Source organism: Ursus americanus, chromosome 21, assembly GCF_024610735.1.
Source record: "Ursus americanus isolate L20-20 chromosome 21, mUrsAme1.1.p, whole genome shotgun sequence".
In the NCBI taxonomy this organism is placed as follows: Eukaryota; Metazoa; Chordata; class Mammalia; order Carnivora; family Ursidae; genus Ursus; species Ursus americanus.
The window spans coordinates 18,646,017-18,666,319 of NC_142147.1; positions in this window are offsets into that span (position 1 = coordinate 18,646,017).

The following is a 20,303-nucleotide window of genomic DNA, read 5'->3' on the forward strand; positions in this document are numbered from 1 at the left end:
CAAAGGCTTTCAGAAAAATGTTATTCATGAACAGCTTGAGAAAAATCCAAATTTAATAATAATTGTCATAACAATAATATAAAGAGCCAATGTGGATTTGTATTTCTTGGCTCACAAGTATATCCATCCATGTATTTGTTCATTAATCTGCTGAGGCTTTATCCAGTGCTTGCTCTATGCAAAAACAACTGTGACACTGAGGGATGAATGGACACAGTGCAAGATCAGCTAAGGGCACCACTGTAATGACAGGGGTAGCGATAGAGGTCTTCGTAGAAAGCTACAGTCACACACACACACACACACACACACACACACACACACACACACGAAGAGGTATCTACTTAGATTTGGGCGACAGATGAGACCACTTTCTCACTGAGCTGGAACTTGAAAGAACAGCAGAAGCTGGCTAGATGAACAAGGGATGGATGCAGACACAAGGGAGAAGCAAATATAAAAAACATCCCACAAAGTGGGAATATAAAGCATATCCAGATGCCCAGGGAACTCCAAGGGTTTGGGATGAATGGAACATAAGGCTAGAAATGTATTTGGAGGTCATGCTGAGGAACTTCTATTTTATTCTATGAACGATGGAGACCAATCAACGTATGTTAAGCTGGGGTTGAAACCCGATCATGTATTTGTTTTAGGAAGATGGCTTCGGCTCCCTATGGAAAATAGCTATTAGAGCCTAGGAAGGTAGGTGGAAAACTGGTGGTGTTTATGATGGGATCAGGGATGAATAAGAAGTATAAAAGGATGTTCCTCCTACAGATACTTTAAAAATGTTTACTTTTTTATTGTCACATTTAAGTGCAAAAAAATCTGGGGGGTAATTAAAATATGATTTCATCATCTTCCCCAAAATGCTGCAACCCAATTTGTTTGTTAAACAAAATGGATGGGATCATTGTATACCACCTCCCCTCCCATCCCATTTAAATGAGATTTCTTTCCTTGCTTCTGTTCTGGAAAGATGTTTCTTTTCCATATGACCTGGAGGGAAATGGCCCTTGTTGAACAGGTGAAGTGACCCTGGCCTCTGGAGAGGCAGGGTCTTTGACCCTGAGGCTGCTGCAGACTTTGGATCACTGTCAAGGTGCAGCCAGAGTCCCCTAGAGAGAGACTCAGCAGAACCGTGGAAAGATGAAGAGGGATTTTTAATATGTTCAGAAGTATTTATCAGTGCAGAAACTGACTGTTTAGAAGCCACTGCAATGAAGATTAAACTAGAGCAATCAGGTTAATGATGGCTAACATTTTCCTGAAGACCTAAATACAGGGCAGGCATCATTTTCAGCACTTTACTAAGACTTTATTTTATTCTGATAGTTCTATCAGTCAGGGTCCAGGGAGAAGACACTCAAGATGCTTTCATTACAGTAATTTGAGGAGAGATAAATCAGGCACTATTTTCAAATATGTGCTTAACAAACAGGGAAGCCAAAAGATGTAGTGCTATATCCCTCGAGTAGAAAAAAGGGGGCTCTGTTACCACCAGTAGCACTGAAAGGGCAAAGAGAGGAAATAATAAGTATAACAGCACATACAGAGGGAAGGGTGCAGCAGGCCATGTAATGGGAGCTGAGACCACAGTGGAGCCATGCCAATGCCTTGACCTTGCAGGAGAACCAGGGACAGAGGGAAAAATACTGTATCAGCCAGAGTTCTCTAGAAAAAAAGAATCAGTAAGATTGATCGATCTATCGATCTATAGGTCGATCTATTATGTATCTATCTAGATTTATTATTTTTTGAATTGGTTCATGTGATTATGAGATCTGGAAAGTCTAAAATGGGTAGGGCAAGCTGGCAGGCAGGAATCTCAGGCACAATTCTACATTAGTCCTGAGGCATAATTCTTTCTTCTCTAAAAAGCCTCAGTTTTTGCTCTAAAGGTCTTGAAGGGATTGGACGAGGCCTACCGACAATGTGGAGGTTAATCTCCTTTTCCGAAGTCAAGTGATGTACATGTAAATCATATCTACAAAATACCTCTACAGCAATACTTTGAGTAATGTTAGACCAAACAGCTGAGCAGCATGGCCCAGCCATACTGACATAGAGATTTAACCAACAGAACTACATAAACCTCTTTCTTATTAATGGGTTTATCTGAGAGGCAAATGTGAAATCGTAGACAATCCATTATGTGTCTCTATATTAAGTGGGATACATGTGTGTCCAGTGATAACAAATAGAGATTTTTTTTTGAAGTGATTTTTTAAAAAAGATTTTATTTATTTATTTGAGAGAAGAGAGCACAAGTGGGGGCGCTGGGGGGACGGGCAGAGGGAGAGGGAGAAGCAGACTCCCAGCTGAGCAGGGACCTGGGATTATGACCTGATCTGAAGGTAGACTGTAGACGCTTAACTGACTGGACCACCCAGGAGCTCCACAAATAAAGATTTTTTAAAAAGAATGTTGTTTTCTTTATTGGTATGACAGATTATAGGTGATACCTCAGCTACCTCATATTCTAGTTAGTTTTCTCTGTCTACTGACAAACACCAGTAAGTTTCCTAGCAGAAACTCTTACCACCCAAACTCTGCGGCTTGTTATCTGAATAGGGATGTTAATTGCTCAGAGGTTTTAAAATTCCTTTGCTTGCTTTGTTTTGTTTCATTTTCAAAGTCAAGTTACACTTTTTTTCTCTTTGAAATGTCCTTATTACCTCATCTACTTTATTTTGCACAAATTGAGAGTGTCATTTGTCGCTCTGCTCTCTAATTGCTTGATTTCTTCTTGGTACAGGGAGGGCAGGATGGGCTAAATGTTTTACATACTGACTTCCAGGGTATAAACCTGTTATTTCCCAACTGCTTTTAGATCAGGGGTTGCCCCAGTTATCTTGTAAAAGACCACGTCATAAATATTTCAGGCTCTGAGGGCCATATGGTCTTGTCACACGGCCGTGCTTGACACTGTCACTATAGTACTTAAGGAGCCATGGACAATACGGTAATAAGGGGGAATGATTTTGTTTCAGTTAAATTTATTTATGAACACTGGAATTTACATTTCATATAATTAACCCTCTTTTCTTCACAAAAAATTGAAAAAAAAATAAAAACATTCTTAGCTCACAGGCTATCCTAAAACAAGCAGTGTGTCGGATTTGGCCCTTGGGCCTTAGTTTGCTGATCCCGGCTTTAGGGAAATCCTTTCATGAGACCCAAAAGACACTCCTTCGAGGAGATGCACTGCATATGCTTTCTAATTTTTTAAACAGCTTTACTGAGGTATAATTGATTTGTGTGTGTGTGTGTGTGTGTATATATATATATATATATACAATCCACATACTTAATGTATACAATTTGAAAAATTCACTACTTGAGAAAGTAAAGATTAGATAGGAACTGACATTTGCTGCGCGTTTATTCTGTAGGGTGTTTTATGTGGGTTTCCTCACGTAGTCCTCTCAGATGCCTGAGGACACCAAAGTGTCTCCCTTCCCTTTATGTAATCTCTGTTAGTTTCACTGCAAAACTGAGCATGCCATTAAGTAAACAGACTGTGGAGAGAGCCTGTGGGTAGTACCTTCATCTGCTTTATGCAATCCACCAGAGTTGACTTTGGGATCTAGAGGCATCTTGGTCATGACTTTTACTCTTAATGAATAATGAATAAGGAAGCTCAGGCCAATGCAAATAGCTACAGGAAAGTTATATACTTTATTTTCAAGTATTTCAAAAAGCAAATCCCTAAAATAGTGATTCTCAAACTTAGCCAAACAACAATATCACCTGAAAAGTCTCTAAATTCCTAGCATCAAAGCCATAACTCAAAGCAATTAAAAGAAACTCTTTGAAGGTGAGATCCAGGTATCAGTTTTAAAAAACTCTCTAGAACACTCAAATGCATGGGCAAGGCTGAGAACTGCTGTTCTAAAACAAGAGTGCCACATTCGAAAGTACAGAATTGTAGCTGTAAAATACATATGGATTGTGGGAAGTACAAGCAGGTTGTCTGTGTATATGTGTATACACATGCATACACACAAACACACACACGTATATACAAGACTGCTGAACATTCAATATAGCCTGTGTTTTCCAGGGCAAAAGAAATTCATCTAATATTCTAATCCTTTATTTAAAAAAAATATCGTAGCAAATTGTCCCTCTAGCTACTGCACATCTCCCCTGGTAATTCTTGCCCAAACTATAGTTCTGCAGCTAGAAACTTCAGGGAAGAGAAAAGGGGTTTTCAATTCAAAAGCGTACATTTATATCATATATGCCTATATGCCTATCTACCTACCTACCTAACAAGAGAGAAGGCAAGTAGGGCCTGACTCTTGATTTGTGCATATCCCCATACTATCTGATTTTTGAATTGGAAATTGTGTCGTAGCAAAATCAGTCTATAGGTGGACACTGCACTTTTATCTAAGGCTACTGTGTCTGGTCCGAAACTGGCTATTCAGATCCGTGTTTGAGAAGGAATATTACTGACTTGTGAGCAGGATGGATTCCTCACTTCTGAGGAGGTGATGAGGTTGAAGGCAAAGCAGCTGTTAGGAGGTAATTATAACTGTGCACATAGGAGGAGGTGAGGAATAAATTGGGAAGCTCTAGTAGAAATGGAATATATGCAGTGAGATTTTATAACTGACTGAATGTGAAAGACGGACTACAAATTTCTAGGCTACTTGAAATGTTGAGGCATATGATTTAATTCTGTGATGTATGTCACAAGGGCCTTTCCAGGCTGTGGTTTTGTTGACAACAATTAAATATCTAAACACTGGCAGACAGGCCAAGGAAATGTTTAATAGTTCAGTGATCAAATTAAATGACCTGGTCCTAAATAAAGCAGAGTTAGGGCTCAAATTTACTTTGGAAAATGTTTAGACCCTCCAATTTATTTCAGGAGATTTTTGTTTAAGATGAGTCATTCAGGGGGCGCCTGGGTGGCTCTGTTGGCTGAGTGTCTGACTCTTGGTTTAGGCTCAGGTCATGATCTCAGGGTCCTGGGGTTGAGTCCCACATTGGGCTCCTGGCTCATCAGGGCGGGGTGGGATCTGCTTAGGATTCTTTCTCTCCCTCTCATGCCGCCCCTCCTTCTGGCTGTGCGCACTCTCTAAAAATAGGTAATGTTTTTTTTTAAAGATGATTCATTTAATCTGCTGCTGGTTATAAGGAAATTCACATGAATTTCAAGAGTCAGTCTGGAAGGCAGCAAACAATTCATTGTACCCTGAAAAAGATATTTTGAGTATAAAATACCTTAATATTTAACTATAGAATACCCGTAATATATGGTGATGGGCATCCATCAATTAATCTTTTTATTATTATTTTATTTTGGTAAGCAATTTTGAAATTGTTTTAATGGTTTTAAATTTCTAAATTGTTGCTCTTAACATTTTTTTAATTAAGTCTATTTTCATCCTTTTTTTTTTTTTTTTTTTTTAAGTAGTCTCCATGCCCAGTGTGGAGCCCAACATGGGGTTTAAACTCATGACCCTGAGATCAAGACCTGAGCTGAGATCAAGAATCAGACACTTAACTGACTGAGCCACCCGGGCAACCCTTTAGTCCCTACTTTTAAGATTTTTTTTTTAATTGGGCCATAATCTATATACAATAAAATGTACAGATTCTAAGTATAATTTGATGATTGTTGGCAAGTGAATACTTCCACATAACCACCACTCAAACTAAAATTTAGAACATTTCTAACAACATCATGCCCCATTACAGTCAACCTCACCCTCTCTCACCCTTCTGCTATTTGATAACAACAAGCAGTTCATGATAAAAAATATATATATATTTAAACTTCATACGTCAAATAGTGTAACAGCTCCATATAAATCAAAACTTGTTAAAGCTTTAGAAAAAATTACTAAAAACTCAAATATGAAAAACCTTTTTTATCTAGGACAATGGAAGCATCAATTGCTCTGGTAATATACTGATTTAATATAAATGTGTGGAGGACGATATATCCTTATATTTTAGCCCATCTCAAAGGAAGAGGTATATTGAAGCCCAATATTTACTAACAGCAACAACAACAACAAAACAAGCAGGTATTCTCTTTGGGTTGTCTATATGTTTGAGTTCTGCTAATACCTGACTTATTTTAAGGTGGGCAGTTTACCTTCCCTGACTCTAAAGAGTTTAATTGCAGTCTCCTGTTATGAAGAATTATATTGTTCCTATTGCCTATGGCAAGTTTACTATAAAGAAAAACATTGGGGGCCCCTGGGTGGCTCAGTCCTTAAGCATCTGCCTTCCGCTCAGGGTCTGATCCCAGGGTCCTGGGATCTAGGCCCACATCGGGCTCCTCTGCTGGGCGCCTGCTTCTTCCTCTCCCACTTCCCCTGCTTGTATTCCCTCTCGCTGGCTGTCTCTCTGTCAAATAATAAATAAACAAAATCTTTAAAAAAAAAAAAAGAAAAGAAAAGAAAAGAAAAACATTGATTCCTAAATAATTTGAAGTGATCTGCAGGTTTCATTTAGCCAGAAGCACTGAACAATAAAATATAAAACCCAAAAGGTAATACTTATGGCATGATCTATCCTCATTCTGACATGCTCCTGTTTGCTGACTGCTCCCCATGTTAGGGCTGCATTATAGATAACTCTAGTCTTCAATAACTTAGAGAAAGAGATGGTAATTGAGTATGTGAGAAACATGAATAGCCTTGCATAATCTGGAAGCAGAATTCTTGCAAGTGGAGATGCAAGATTTCTGATAGGCAAAAGTCTGCTTTTGATTAAAAATGGGTACTCAGTAACAATATATGATGATCTCCTTTCTTCCTGCCTGGACCCATTATTTTTCCTCTAGTCCTCCCCGTGTTCTAAAAAGTAGAAAGTCTTGCTATGGAAATTTTCTGTTTTGCTTTCTGTCTCGTCCTGGTTTTATAGGCTTTTCAAGGCAAAGGCCATGATTTATTCATAGTTCTCCACCTGATATAGGATTGAGTGCTCGGTACATTGGAGGCAGACCATAAACGTGTATTGTGCCATATGCCAGTCCTTCCTTTGTCTTTCCCAACAGTAACCAAAGCAAGAAAAACAGAGCTCTGTATCATAATGTAATAGCAAGGGGTAGTTTGAAAAGAAATTTACTAAAAGCCAGATATGAAAGTCATTTCCAAGTGAAAGGTGTTGAGTAACCAAAAGTAGAAAAAGGGTCAAAGGCTTAGAGAGTTACAGTGGTTGGTTTGAAAATAAAAGAATCTTTAGCCAAAAAAGACCCTACAGATGGAAAGCTGTGAACATGAATATAATGTGTAGGAAGAGAGCAATGTTCAGGGCATGTGACTTGGATAGCCACATGGTGCTCCATGCTTGACTTAAAGTTCTTAAAGTGTCACTACCTTGAAATTCTTAATACATTTTGAACAAGAAACTCCACATTTTCATTTTTTGTTGGACTTTATAAATTTTTTAACCGGTCCAAGAAGAAAGGTTTTGTAGGATATTGAAGAACTGATTCCATTTTCCTTTATCAATTCTTCAATAGTACAGCTACCCTTTCTGATTTTAAAATATCATATATATGTGTGTGTGTGTGTATATGTGTATACCTTCAAAGCAATATATACTCCTTCTATAAAATTAAGACTTGAGAAATGTATAAAAAGCCCCCAAATTCTCAGAACTTCACCACTTATGAGCTGATATTAACATTTTTAATATACTCATCATGTTCATTTTCTATGTACTTTTCTCCAAAAAGTTAAAATCATTCTCAAACACCCCCCCACTTTTCTTTTTTCTTTAGTCTTTTATCATAATTAATACTTTCATAACATTATACTTATATGGCTAAATGACAATCCAGCCATATGGATACAATATTATTTGACGTTCTCATTCACCATGTTTCAATATTCTTTTGATTTTACTGTTATTTTTCTACCTCAGTTGTTAGGCTTGCCTTTGGAGGTGTCTGAAACTTAGAAAAACAAGGAAGAATACTGAAAATTGGATTTCCCAAAGAATTAAGGCACGTTTTTCCCTACCTGTAGAATGTAATAATCATGAAGTAGCACATAACCTATTTTTCACTAGATATTTGTAACATTATTTGATTGTTTTTAAAAGGATATTGATATCTGTGCTTCTCTAAGTGGCATTTTTAAGCCGGGTCTCCATAGTTTCATGTAAGTCTCAAAACCACTATCAACAGAATCATTTAGGAAATTGCTTTAGCAACTATTTTGTCATGTTTTTTGGAGACCTGAATTTGTTTTCCTTCAAGGCTGTCAGGAGACAGGCGCAAGATTATAAATAAAACTAGTATGATAACTGCCTATTCACTGTGAAATGTATTGAGTGTACTACAGCTTTATCATACAGCCTTTGTAACATTTCACATGCTGGCCATCACCAAATGAAGTCACCTTTTGTTTTAAGGAATAGAATGCCAATCAAAGTCTAAGAAGTTTTTTGAGAAGTTGATCACTTTGATTTAGAGTTTGGACCCAAAACCGCACGCATCATTCTCAGGAGATCAGATAAAAATTATCTTTTTTTAAAATTTAAATTCAATTAGCCAACATATAGTACATCACTAGTTTCAGATGTAGTGTTCAAAAATTTATCAGTTGCGTATAACACCCAGTGCTCATCACACCACATGCCCTATTTAATGCCCATCACCCAGTTACCCCATCCCCTTACCTACCTCCCCCCTCCAGCAACCCTCAGTTTGTTTCCTATAGTTAAGAGTCTCTCATGGTTTGTCTTCCTCTTTAATAACTTGCCCTTCAGTTTTCCCTCCCTTCCCCTATGATCCTCTGCACCGTTTCTTATATTCCACATATAAGTGAAACCATATGATAGTTGTCTTTCTCTGGTTGACTTATTTTGCTCAGCATAATACCCTCCAGTTCTAACCACGTCGATGTAAATGGTAAGTATTCATCCTTTCTGATGGCTGAGTAATATCCCATGTATATATGCACCACATTTTCTTTATCCATCCACCGGTGAACATCTCAGCTCTTTCCACAGTTTGGCTATTGTGGACACTGCTGCTATGAACATTGGGGCACAGGTGCCCCTTCGGATCACTACCTCTGTATATTTTGGGGTAAATACCTGGTAGTGCAATTGCTGGGTAGTAGGGTAGCTCTACAGATTAAAATTATCTTTGGGTGCTAGTATGAAATTAAGGCTCAAATGTACAATAAAAAAATGGGAATAGGCCAGAAAGAACAATTTAGAGTCACTGAAACACTAACCACTTTTCTCTGCAAATCAGGCAGATGGCTTTCTGCCATAATTGTAACTATGTTCTTACTACTGCATCATTAACACCAAACACTCATAAGTTATTTCAAAGAGCACAGAGTCTATGTTGTGCTTTCTATTAAATAATCTATAGATTCAATTGACATGGTGTGTATTGGCTGGATTTTGCGAAGACATATTCTGCAGGGAGTATGTTAGTTGACTCTTATTTCCAACATCATCATTATACTAAACAATCTGAATGAAGATTAGTTGGGCTCTTGCTATGTGCAAAGGGCTACTCTATACTCTTTGCATTCAGTGTTTCATTCAATTCTCACACATTTCCTGAGAGATAGGCATTATTTTTACTTCAGTTTTAGAAGTGAGGACCTCAGATTTAGAAACATGTAAGAGCTTGTTAAAGTTTATACCCGTATTAAATTGTGGAGTTGGGTTTGAATAATGTTGGTAATCTGAAATCATAGTCTCTTTTTATTAATAATTATGCTGAGGTTTTCTTAAATTTTCCAAATTCCCCCAAGGCAAATGTCTTATATAACTATAATATGTTATCAAAACCAGGAGATTAACACTGGTATGATAACTAGACTATCAATTTTTTTAGATATCAGCCATTTTTACACGTATTCTTGGGTGTATGTGTGTATGACATTTTATCACATTAAGATGTGTGTAAACAACACTGAAATCTGCTTAACATTTCACTTCTGGGGGAGTAACAACTTGTACCTAGGAACTAATTCAGTCATGTGAAACCTAGCCATGGAAATAAATCAGGATAGGGCTTGTAAGTCTGGAGTTTGCTTGAAAAGCCTGAACAGGCTTTAATCTTAGGCATCCACAGAGAAGAGAATCTATAAAGATGAGTCAAACAAAGTCCTTTGAAAGAGATGAGGAGTCAAGGAAATTACAACAGGTGACAAGTGTAAGGAGACAGAAGTGGGATTCAAAACAGGGCACAAAGCCAAGGGGCAGGAATTCACAGAATATGGTTGGTGGTAGTGCAAGAGTCTTAAGCTATTGTTAAAATGGAGGTGATTCTTTTTAGTGGTTTTTCTTTCTAGTTACTGTGCATAATTAAGGTAAGTGGATAGGATGAGCCCTAAGGAGTAGGGTTGTGATGGCAGTCCTTACTTCAAATAAACTATAAAGTTGATAGAAAATGTGTTGCAAAACCTGGCACAAGAAAAATAGCATCATTCCTACACTACAGAGTTCATTCTCCTATATATTGACATTGAGTTACTTGATGATGGCGCTGGTACCTTTTCTTCCAAGGTGTGACTGAGCCTTGGTTCTATCTGTTACTGAAGGTCAGGGAGAGTTAGCTGGAGAACAGTGGATTGGCAATGGCCAAACTCTCTCAGCAATGAAAGCAGTGAGTCTGCATGCACTGCATGGATAAACATTCGTCATGATTATCCAGCCACTTTAGATGAAAAAACAAACAAACAAAAAAAAACAATACTCCCCACAATGTGTCAAAAATTATTTTTGTGTCATCTGCAAATGGAATGCTTTCCCTTCACCCTCACACTTTTAATACCTGACCTTATTCACTCAAATAAAAAGACATTAATTTAATATCCAATTCCCACCCATAATTTATGATCTTAAAATGGAACTTTCTCTAGGACATGAATGTTTAGTTATTTTATCCATCTTGAGTTATTTGGGGCATGCTGAACTGACACAAAGTTGATGTTCAATAAATATAGGTAAAACTGAACAAAACTGGCATTTACTGAACGCTCAGTAAGGGTCAGACTATGCTAAATACTTCAGGTATTTACTTTTATCTACAGTGATTAAGAAGACATTTTACTAAGAAGCTAAGACCCTTGACACTAGATCAACCTGATAAGACCACACTGCTGGTTAGTTAGAGAACCAGGATTTTCTGAAGTTTCCATCACTTTCAGTTTTTCCCAGTCACTGAAAAAGCCATTTTGTGATCTAATTGAATTGGTTGTTTTTATATAATGAAACCTGAAACATGAAGGAGGAGGGGATTATCTTTTTAAAATAAAATGAAGTATAAGCAAGAGGTTATTTGAATCAAAAATTAGAGAGTATATAAACATAGAAAATAATTTGGAATTCAGAAACAATCAAGGATAATCGCTCAAGACCCATTTTAAGGAAGCATAGCAAATATGTGATTTTGTGCAAGGAGGACAATAGAACAAAGTTGCTGTTTGTCAAAAGATGCCCAGAACTACTTGGGAAGAAAGAAGCTCTTTTCTTTCCTTTTCTTTTCTTTTCTTTTTTAAAGATTTTATTTATTTATTTGACAGAAAGAGAGACAGCCAGCAAGAGAGGGAACACAAACAGGAGAGTGGGAGAGGAAGAAGCAGGCTCCCAGCAGAGGAGCCTGATGTGGGGCTCGATCCCAGGACTCTGGGATCATGCCCTGAGCCAAGGGCAGATGCTTAACGACTGAGCGACCCAGGCACCCCAAAAGAAGCTCTTTCTGACACAGTGAAGAGGTATAGGCAGGGCACCACTGCAAAGATATCCTTTTACCTCTACAGACTGCTTTGGCTGATGTGTATTCCTCATTCCTCTCTTCCCCACTTCCCTGAAAAAATGTTCCTGTAGTATCGTTAACTGCAGTTTGTTTTATGGTCTCAACTTGGAAAATTGACTGAGAGGAAAAAAAAATGGATCAAGTGACAAAAGTAGAATTTCAAGATAAAAAAATTAAAACTGCAAATTAGTGTGAGGGAGGAGGGGAATAAAATTTGAAATCACATAATGGGTTGTGATAACCATTTCTAATACTTGACCTAGAAGCCTAGATAGAGTTTATCTCTAGGTCTTCAGACTTGCTTTGCTGTCAATGCATTTCAAAGAAAGTATACAAAATTTCAGCTATTAAAATTAGAATTTCAAAGGCTAAGTCATAACTGAAAACTGTGTCTTTTGTCACGCTAAGTTAAAAAAAAAGTCAGAATACCAGAATGTACAATCGCATCATGTGTATGTACTAATAGGTTCTGGTAGGAGACACGTAAATGTAGAATTTCAACGTTTGTTAAAGTGATGGGATTATTATTGGAATATATGTTTCCTTCCTTATTATTTTCATCAATGTCATAATTGTGGTTGTGCCATAAATATGATGGAAAGTGGGTGTTGCAACCCTATGTTCTCCCAGTAAGATAATGTGACAAACTTTCTTGGATTTGAAGTACATACTTCGTGAATAACCACGCATTTTCCTTTCTTCCAAATGGTTCAGAGTTCCTTTAATGTATAGTACAAAATAAAGCAAACATTGGAGAATTTGCAGGATCTGGTAGACATAGTTGATTAGTTGGATCCACAGTTCCATGTCAATTACTACAATTTTCCTCATACACTTAAAGTGTTCCTACTGTGATGGTTTTCCAATTGTGCTGATTGGAGTTTTATGATAAAACCAGAAATCACATTTAAAATGCTCTAATTTGGGGCACTTAGGTGGCTCAGTTGGTTAAGCATCTGCCTTTGGCTCACAATCCCAGGGTCCTAGGAACAAACCCCACATTGGGCTCCCTGCTCAGTGGGGAGTCTGCATCTCCCTCTCCCTCTGCCTCTTCCCCCAGCTTGTATTCTCTCTTAAATAAATAAATAAATAAATAAATAAATAAATAAATAAATAAATAAATAGATAGATAGATAGATAGATAAATAAATAAATAAAATCTTTTTAAAAATGCTCTAATTTGCCACAGCTTTTAAGAAAAAGCCAGCTATTGTGAATTTAATTGTGAAATATTTCCAATACATTTCACTGCTAAAATCAAGGATGCCATGATTCTATTGGGCTATTCCACCAACTGGAGCTTAGTACAGAGTAAGTCACAAAGAAGTGAGGGAAGACATCATATTGGTTCTTCCTCTAAATGAAGCTATTGAACAAGTAAGCATTCAATATCCACTGTGAGCAATTTAAAAATCAGTAGAATATATCTGCCCTCCAAACAATTCTGGATAGTGGTAAGGACCAAATAAAACAGGATGAGAAACAGATTTGCAATTTTCAAAAGTTGATAAAGAAATTATCATTCCTACAATAGTCAGCCTATTCAGTAACTGAATAATGCAAGTATGAAGTCCTCTGGACTTTTTCATTCTCTGAACAAATTCTGTCACCAGAAAATGAGTCCATTTCCACATGGTTCGTGTATGGCCCCTTTCCTGCACACCTTATAAAACAGCGTCCTTCTTTATTGGTTAATTAATGCTTAAAAAGTATTCCAGAATGCTTAGAAGAAACATCAGTTGTACTTAATTTATAATTAAGGTACTTAATATAAAATATTATGAATACTGTGTAACTATATATTTGCAATTTATTTCAAAGTTGGTAAATCAATAACACGAAACAGTGATTTAGAATCTCAGAGCAGAGGTGTTTGAAGTGAACTTTAGTACTACCAAGAATTGCTTTGCCACATTTTTTATCACTTAAAATATGTCAGTATGTGTGTTAAGTGCATTTGATACAATAATGAACAAGATAGGACTTCTGACTTCTAGGGACTTATATTTTAATGAAAAGCCAAATGGAAGTTTAGAAAAGAAGTGAAGTCGAATTTTGACCTAATGATGATCATATTTCAAAACTTTCAATTAATGTAGAGACAATAAATATCTCAGATGTTCATCTACTTTTGCTGTTTGATGCAAAAACATTCTATAAAAATTGGTTCCACTAGGACAATTTCAACTATGTAAGAAAAAAAATGCAGTCTTCATGGGAATTATTAATAAAATATACAGACTTTTTTTTTAAGTTATGGATTCAGTCTTTGTTATCTTTTGTTCTTTCAACTCTGAGTGTCTCATTAATAATATTGATTTTTGCCAACTTGTGCTTTACTGATACCATTTTGGTACTTGCATGCAGAAGACTGTGGCATTGTTATACATTTACACTTGAAAGGTGATATTTATCCATTATTTAATAGCTATCTGCAGTATCTTTCTCCTCCAAAGTATGCAAAAAAATAGGCCATAGAATGTTTTATTATGATCAATGCTAATGTTATAAAGTAGAGGAAAAATAAAGCAATAGACTGGAAGTAGAACAAGTAAGCCAGAATTCCGGATGGAGACACATTAAAGCGAAACTCAGTTAATGTTCATAAAACACGCCTGCCAGGCACTGTTGTTTACTTCATCTGCTAGAAGCTGTATACAATTTTTTGAGATTAATATTTCTATTCTCTTAGAATATGGAGCCTGAGGATGAAAAATTTTAAGAATTTTGTCCCTAGAATGGAAATAAAACCATGGTTCAGGTTTTCTAAGGCAAATATTCTATATGACACGTTTTGATCTATTATAAAGGGAGTAGGGCATTAATAAAATTATCTGGAAAATTCTAATAGAGCCTTTCTAATTAAAATATTTAAGATGCTTTTTTAAATAATGAAATTATCTCATTTTAATAATGATTGAGCATATCTTTTTTATATTTGACTACAAGAAACTCATCTTTTTTTTTTTTTTTTAAGATTTATTTATTTGAAACAGAGAGAACACAAGCAGGGAGAAGGGTCAGAGGGAGAGGGAGAAGCAGACTCTCCATTGAGCAGGGAGCCCAATGCAGGGCTTGATCCAGGACCCTGAGATCATGACCTGAGCCAAAGGCAGTGGATTAACTGACTGAGCCACCCAGGCGCCCCTAACCTCATCTTCTTTTAAAGTTTTTATTGAAATTTCAGTTAACATTAATATTAATTTCAGGTGTACAATACAGTGATTCAACACTTTCATACAACACCCAGTGCGGCTCATCACAAGTACGCTCCTTTATCCCCATCACCTATTTCACCCATGCCCCCACCTCCGTCCCCCTGGAAACCATCAGCTTATTCTCTATAGTTAAGAGTGTTTCTTGGTTTGCCTTTCTTTCTTTTTTCCCCTTTGCTCCTTTGTTTTGTGTCTTAAATTTCACATATGAGTGAAATCATATGGTATTTGTGTTTTTCTGACTGACTTGTTTTGCTTAGCCTAATATTCTAGCTCCATCCATGTCACTGCAAATGGCAAGGATTTCATTCCTTTTTATGGCTGAGTAATATTCCATTAACTATACACCGCTTCTTTATCCATTCATCAGACTTGGCTGTTCCTATAATTTGGCTATTGTAGGTAATGCTGCTATAAACATCAGGGTGCATGTATCCCTTTGAATTCGTATTTTTGTTATTCTTTGGATAAATATCTAGTAATGCAATTGCTGGATCCCGTGGGATAGCTCCATTTTTAACTTTCTGAGTAACCTCCATACTTTTTTCAAGTGGCTGTACCAGTTTGCGTGCCCACAAACAATGCAAGAGGGTTCACCTTTCACCACACCCTTGCCAACACTTACTGTTTCTCGTGTTGTTGATTTTAGCCATTTTGACAGGTGTGAGGTGATAGCTCACTGTAATTTGATTTGTCTTTCCCTGATGATGAGTGATGCTGAGCATCTTTTCATGTGTCTATGAGCCATTTGGATATCTTCTTTGGAAAAATGTCTGTTCATGTCTTCTGACCATTTTTAATTGGATTATTTGTTTTTTCAGTGTTGAGTTTTATAAGTTCTTTATAGATTTTGGATACTAACCCTTCATCAGATATATCATTTGCAAATATCTTCTCCCATTCCCTAGGTTGCCTTTTAATGTTATTATTTCCTTTGATGTGCAGAGGCTTTTTATTTTGATGAAATCCCAATAGTTTATTTTTGTTTCCCTTGTCTCAGGAAATCTATCTAGAAAGAAGTTGTTACAGCTGAAGTCAAACTGGTTACTGCCCATGTTCTCCTCTATGATTTTTGTGGCTTCAGGTCTCAAATTTAGGTCTTTAAACCATTTTAAGTTTACTTTTATGTATGGTGTAAGAAAATGGTCCAGTTTTCCCTACACCATTTGTTGAGGAGACTATCTTTCTCCCATTGGCTATTCTCTCCTGCTTTTTTTTTTTTTTAATATTAATTGCCTATATAGTGTGGGTTCATTTCTGGGTTTTTTATTCTGTTTCATTGACCTACATATCTTTTTAGTGTGTGTCAGTGCCATACTGTTTTGATCACTACAGCTTTGTAACATAACTTGAAGTCCAGAATTATGATGCTTCCAGCTTTGCTTTTCTTTTTTGAAGTTGCTTTGTCTATTTTTTGTGGTTCCATACAAATTTTAGAATTGTTTGTACTAGTTCTGTGAAAAATGCTACTGGTATTTTGATAGGGATTGCATTAAATGTCTAGATTCCTTTGGGTAGTATATATGTTAACAATTATTTGTTCTTCCAATCTATGCCCATAGGATGTCTCTCCTTTTTTTTTTGGGTCATTTTTGATTTCTTTCATAACTGTTTTAAAGTTTTCAGAGTACAGGTCTTTTACCCCTCTTTGTTTAGGTCTATTCCTAGATATCTTACTGTTTTTGGTCCAACTGCATTTTTTTTCTTTTTACAATTTCTTCAGATAATTTATTAGGCTATTTTTGAAAGCCCTTTGACATAAAATATAAAATGTCCAGATATATATTATTTTTGCTCCATGATTTTTTTTAAAGTGAATAGGAGTATTTGATTTGTAACAGGTGACACAATGCTAAGACCTGGTTATATGTTATAATGAATAAAATAATTTTAGTTTCTGTATTCATAAAACTTACTGTCTGTTGGAAGAAGACATCAGAAAACAAATGTATAATTAAAAAGTCCACAAAGGAAATGAACAGGTGCAATAATAAAGATAGCTTACTCAGATGTGTAAAATAACAGATTTTTTTCAATGTCTACCATTGACCCTTAGACAACATCGGTTTGATATGCTCGGGTCCACTTATATGCAATTGTAAATGAGACAGATTCCTTAATTTCTCTTTCTACTGCTTCGTTATTGGTGTATAGTAAGGCAACGGATTCCTGTATATTGGTTTGTATCCTACAACCTTACTAAATTCGTGTTTCAGTTCTAGGAGGTTTTTGGTGGAGTTTTTTGGGTTTTCTATATAGAGTATCATGTCATCTGCAAATAGTGAAAATTTTACTTTTTCCTTCCCAATTTGGATGTCTTTTATTTCTTTTTGTTGTCTGATTGCTGAAGCTAGGACTTCCCATACAATGTTAAATACTGGCAGTTAGAGTGGACATCCCTGTCTTGCTCTGGACAAAAAGCTCTCGGTTTTTCCCACTGAGGATGATGTTAGCTATGGGCTTTTCTTATATGGCCTTTATTATGTTGAGATGTGTTCCCTCCAAACCTACTTTGTTGAGGGTTTTTATCAAGAATGGATGTTGTACTTTTCAAATGCTTTTTCTGCATCTATGGAAAGGATCATATAGTTCTTATTCTTTCTTTTATTAATGTGGCATATCATATTGATTAAATTGCAAATATTGAACCACCCTTACAGCCCAGGAATAAATCCCACTTGATTGTGGTGAATGCTTTTTTCATATATTGTTGGATTTGTTTTGCTGGTATATTATTATTTTTATATCCATGTTCATCAAAGATATTGGCCTGTAGTTTTCTTTTTTAGTGAAGTCTTTATCTGGTTTTGGTATCAGGGTAGTTTTGGTCTCATAGAACAAATTTGGAAGTTTCCTTTCCTCTTCTATTTTTTTTAAAGATTTTATTTATTTATTCCTGAGAGGCAGTGGGAGAAGCAGGTTCCCCGTGGAACAGGGAGTCTGATGTAGGACTTGATTCCAGGACCCTGGAATCATGACCTGAGTTGAAGGCAGATGTTTAACAGACTGAGACACGCAGGCGCCCCTGCTCTTGTGTTTTTTGAAATAGATTGAGAAGTATTAACTCTTCTTTAAAGGTTTGGTAGAATTCACCTGTGAAGCCATATGGTTCTGGACTTTTGTTTGTTGGAAGTCTTTTCATAACTGATTCAAATTTTTATTTTATTTTCATTTGTTTTCATGTACTTTTTTATTTCTTCTTTGATTTCCTGGTTGACTTAGTCATTGTTTAGTAACATGTTGTTTAACCTTCACGTACCTGTGGTCTTTCCCAATGTTTTCTTGTGTTTGACTTCTAGTTTCATAGTTCTGTGAACAAAGAAGATGCATGGTGTGACTTCAATATTCTGCCCCCCCCCTCACTCTTCTTCTTCTGGCACTCTTATAATACAAATATTATTATGTTTGAGAGAGCAACTGAGTTCCCTAAGTCTATTCTCAAGTTGCATAATTCTTCTTTTTTCTGTCTTTTTTTGTTTTCTTCGTTCAGCTTCATTATTTTCCATTATTTTATCTTCCAGGTCACTAATTCTTTCCTCTGCTCCTTCCAGTCTACTGTTCATTGCATGAAGCCTGTTTTCAATCTCTTTTATTACATTCTTCATCTCTGATTGATTCTTTTTTAACTCTTTTACCTCTATGTTAAGGGTTTCACTGATGTGTTCTATTCTTTTCTCAGGTCAGTGAGTATCCTTATGATTGTTGCTTTAAATTCTCTACCAGGCTTGTTACTTATAATTATTTTGCTTACATCTCTGTCAATGGCCTTATTTTGCTCTTTCATTTGGGATAATTTTCTCTCTTGGCATTTTTGTCTACATCTGCCTTCTTCTCTGTGGTAGAAAAGCCTGTTATGTCTCCTGCCCCTGAATGTAAGGGCCTTATGAAGTAGAAGTCATGTAGTGCCCAGGGCCTACACTTCAGGGAGTGTTTCCAGTGTGTTCTGCATGTGCTCTGCTGTTGTGTTTTGATTGCTCTATTCTTGAGCCCAGTCATCTGCAGAGACTCTCCTTTCCTATGATGAGCAAGGAAGGGCCATGGTCTGAATATGGCAAGTTTTAACTAGATGTGCTCTGGTTTGCTTATGAAATAAGACCTAACACCACTTCCACCAAAACTGAGGCCTTGCAGAACTCTCTGATTGGGAGACATGTTGTGGGCAGGGGTTTCTGCTGGTTTTCTGGGGAAGAGGCCTGCCCTGCTGGAACAGAGGCAAGCGTGATTGAGAGGGTAGTCAGAGCATAGGGGAGTAGGGCTTGGCATAAGCAAGTTATGCAGCCAGTGTCAGCTCTGCACTGCTTCTGGCAGTTGGCTATGTGTTCATGTCGAGGGGTAAGGGAGAGAAGTAGCAATAGCCACCTCATTTGTTCTTAGAGAGACATCTCCATGAACGTTGCCTCTCAGGGACAAGCTCTGAGAACAGTGAATAAACCCCGTGGTTTTTTGCCTGCATTCTTTTCAGAAGCAGTGCAGTACTCTCCAGTCTCTATCCCAGCCAAGCCTGCTAACCTGTAAAACTCAAGGCTTTAAGCTCCACTGGTTTTAGGAACTCACGAAATTCAGCCCCTTTTGTTTTCCAAGCCAATGCCTTTGGGGAAATATTCTCCTTGTGCATTCCCCTGTGTGTTCCTCTTTCTCTCTTCCTCCCTTTCTCTCTCCCACCCTCTCTCTCTCTCTTCTCCATGACCACAGCTACCTTCTCTTCACAGCAGTGACAATCTGTTTCTTTACTAAATCATGTTTCCACATTCTCTACCTTCTTTAATGTGGCCTCTTTAATGTGGTCACAGTGGTGCATCTTGATCAGCTAACAATCCCAATAAATTAGATCAGCCACTTTCTAGTTCTGTTAAGTTTAGAAAACACTTAACCAGTCTAGGCCTTGCTCTGTAATTCTGAAATGTTGGTGTTAATACCTACCTCTCTGCATTGTCTATTTATTTACTTACTCACTTACTCATTTAGTATTTAGCCAGTACCTATTATATGCCAGGCACTGTGGATACAGTGATTATATATACATATATATATGCCTACTATTCTAGTGAGGCAGAAAGACTTATGGATATATACAAAAATATTATTTAGTAAGGGTATTATGAAACAAAAAAGAAAGAAAGGAAATCAGAAGTGATGGTTCATACAATTTATAGAGAATTGTTGCAGAGTTCACTGAGCAGGTAACACTGAGAATCAAGTAGCGGTGTGCATGGTGTAATCAAAGGGCAGTGGAAAATCCAGTACAGCTGAATCAAAATGAACAATGAGAAATTATAGAAAAAATATTTTCTAATGGTACCAAGTGGTTAGATCATGCAAAAGTC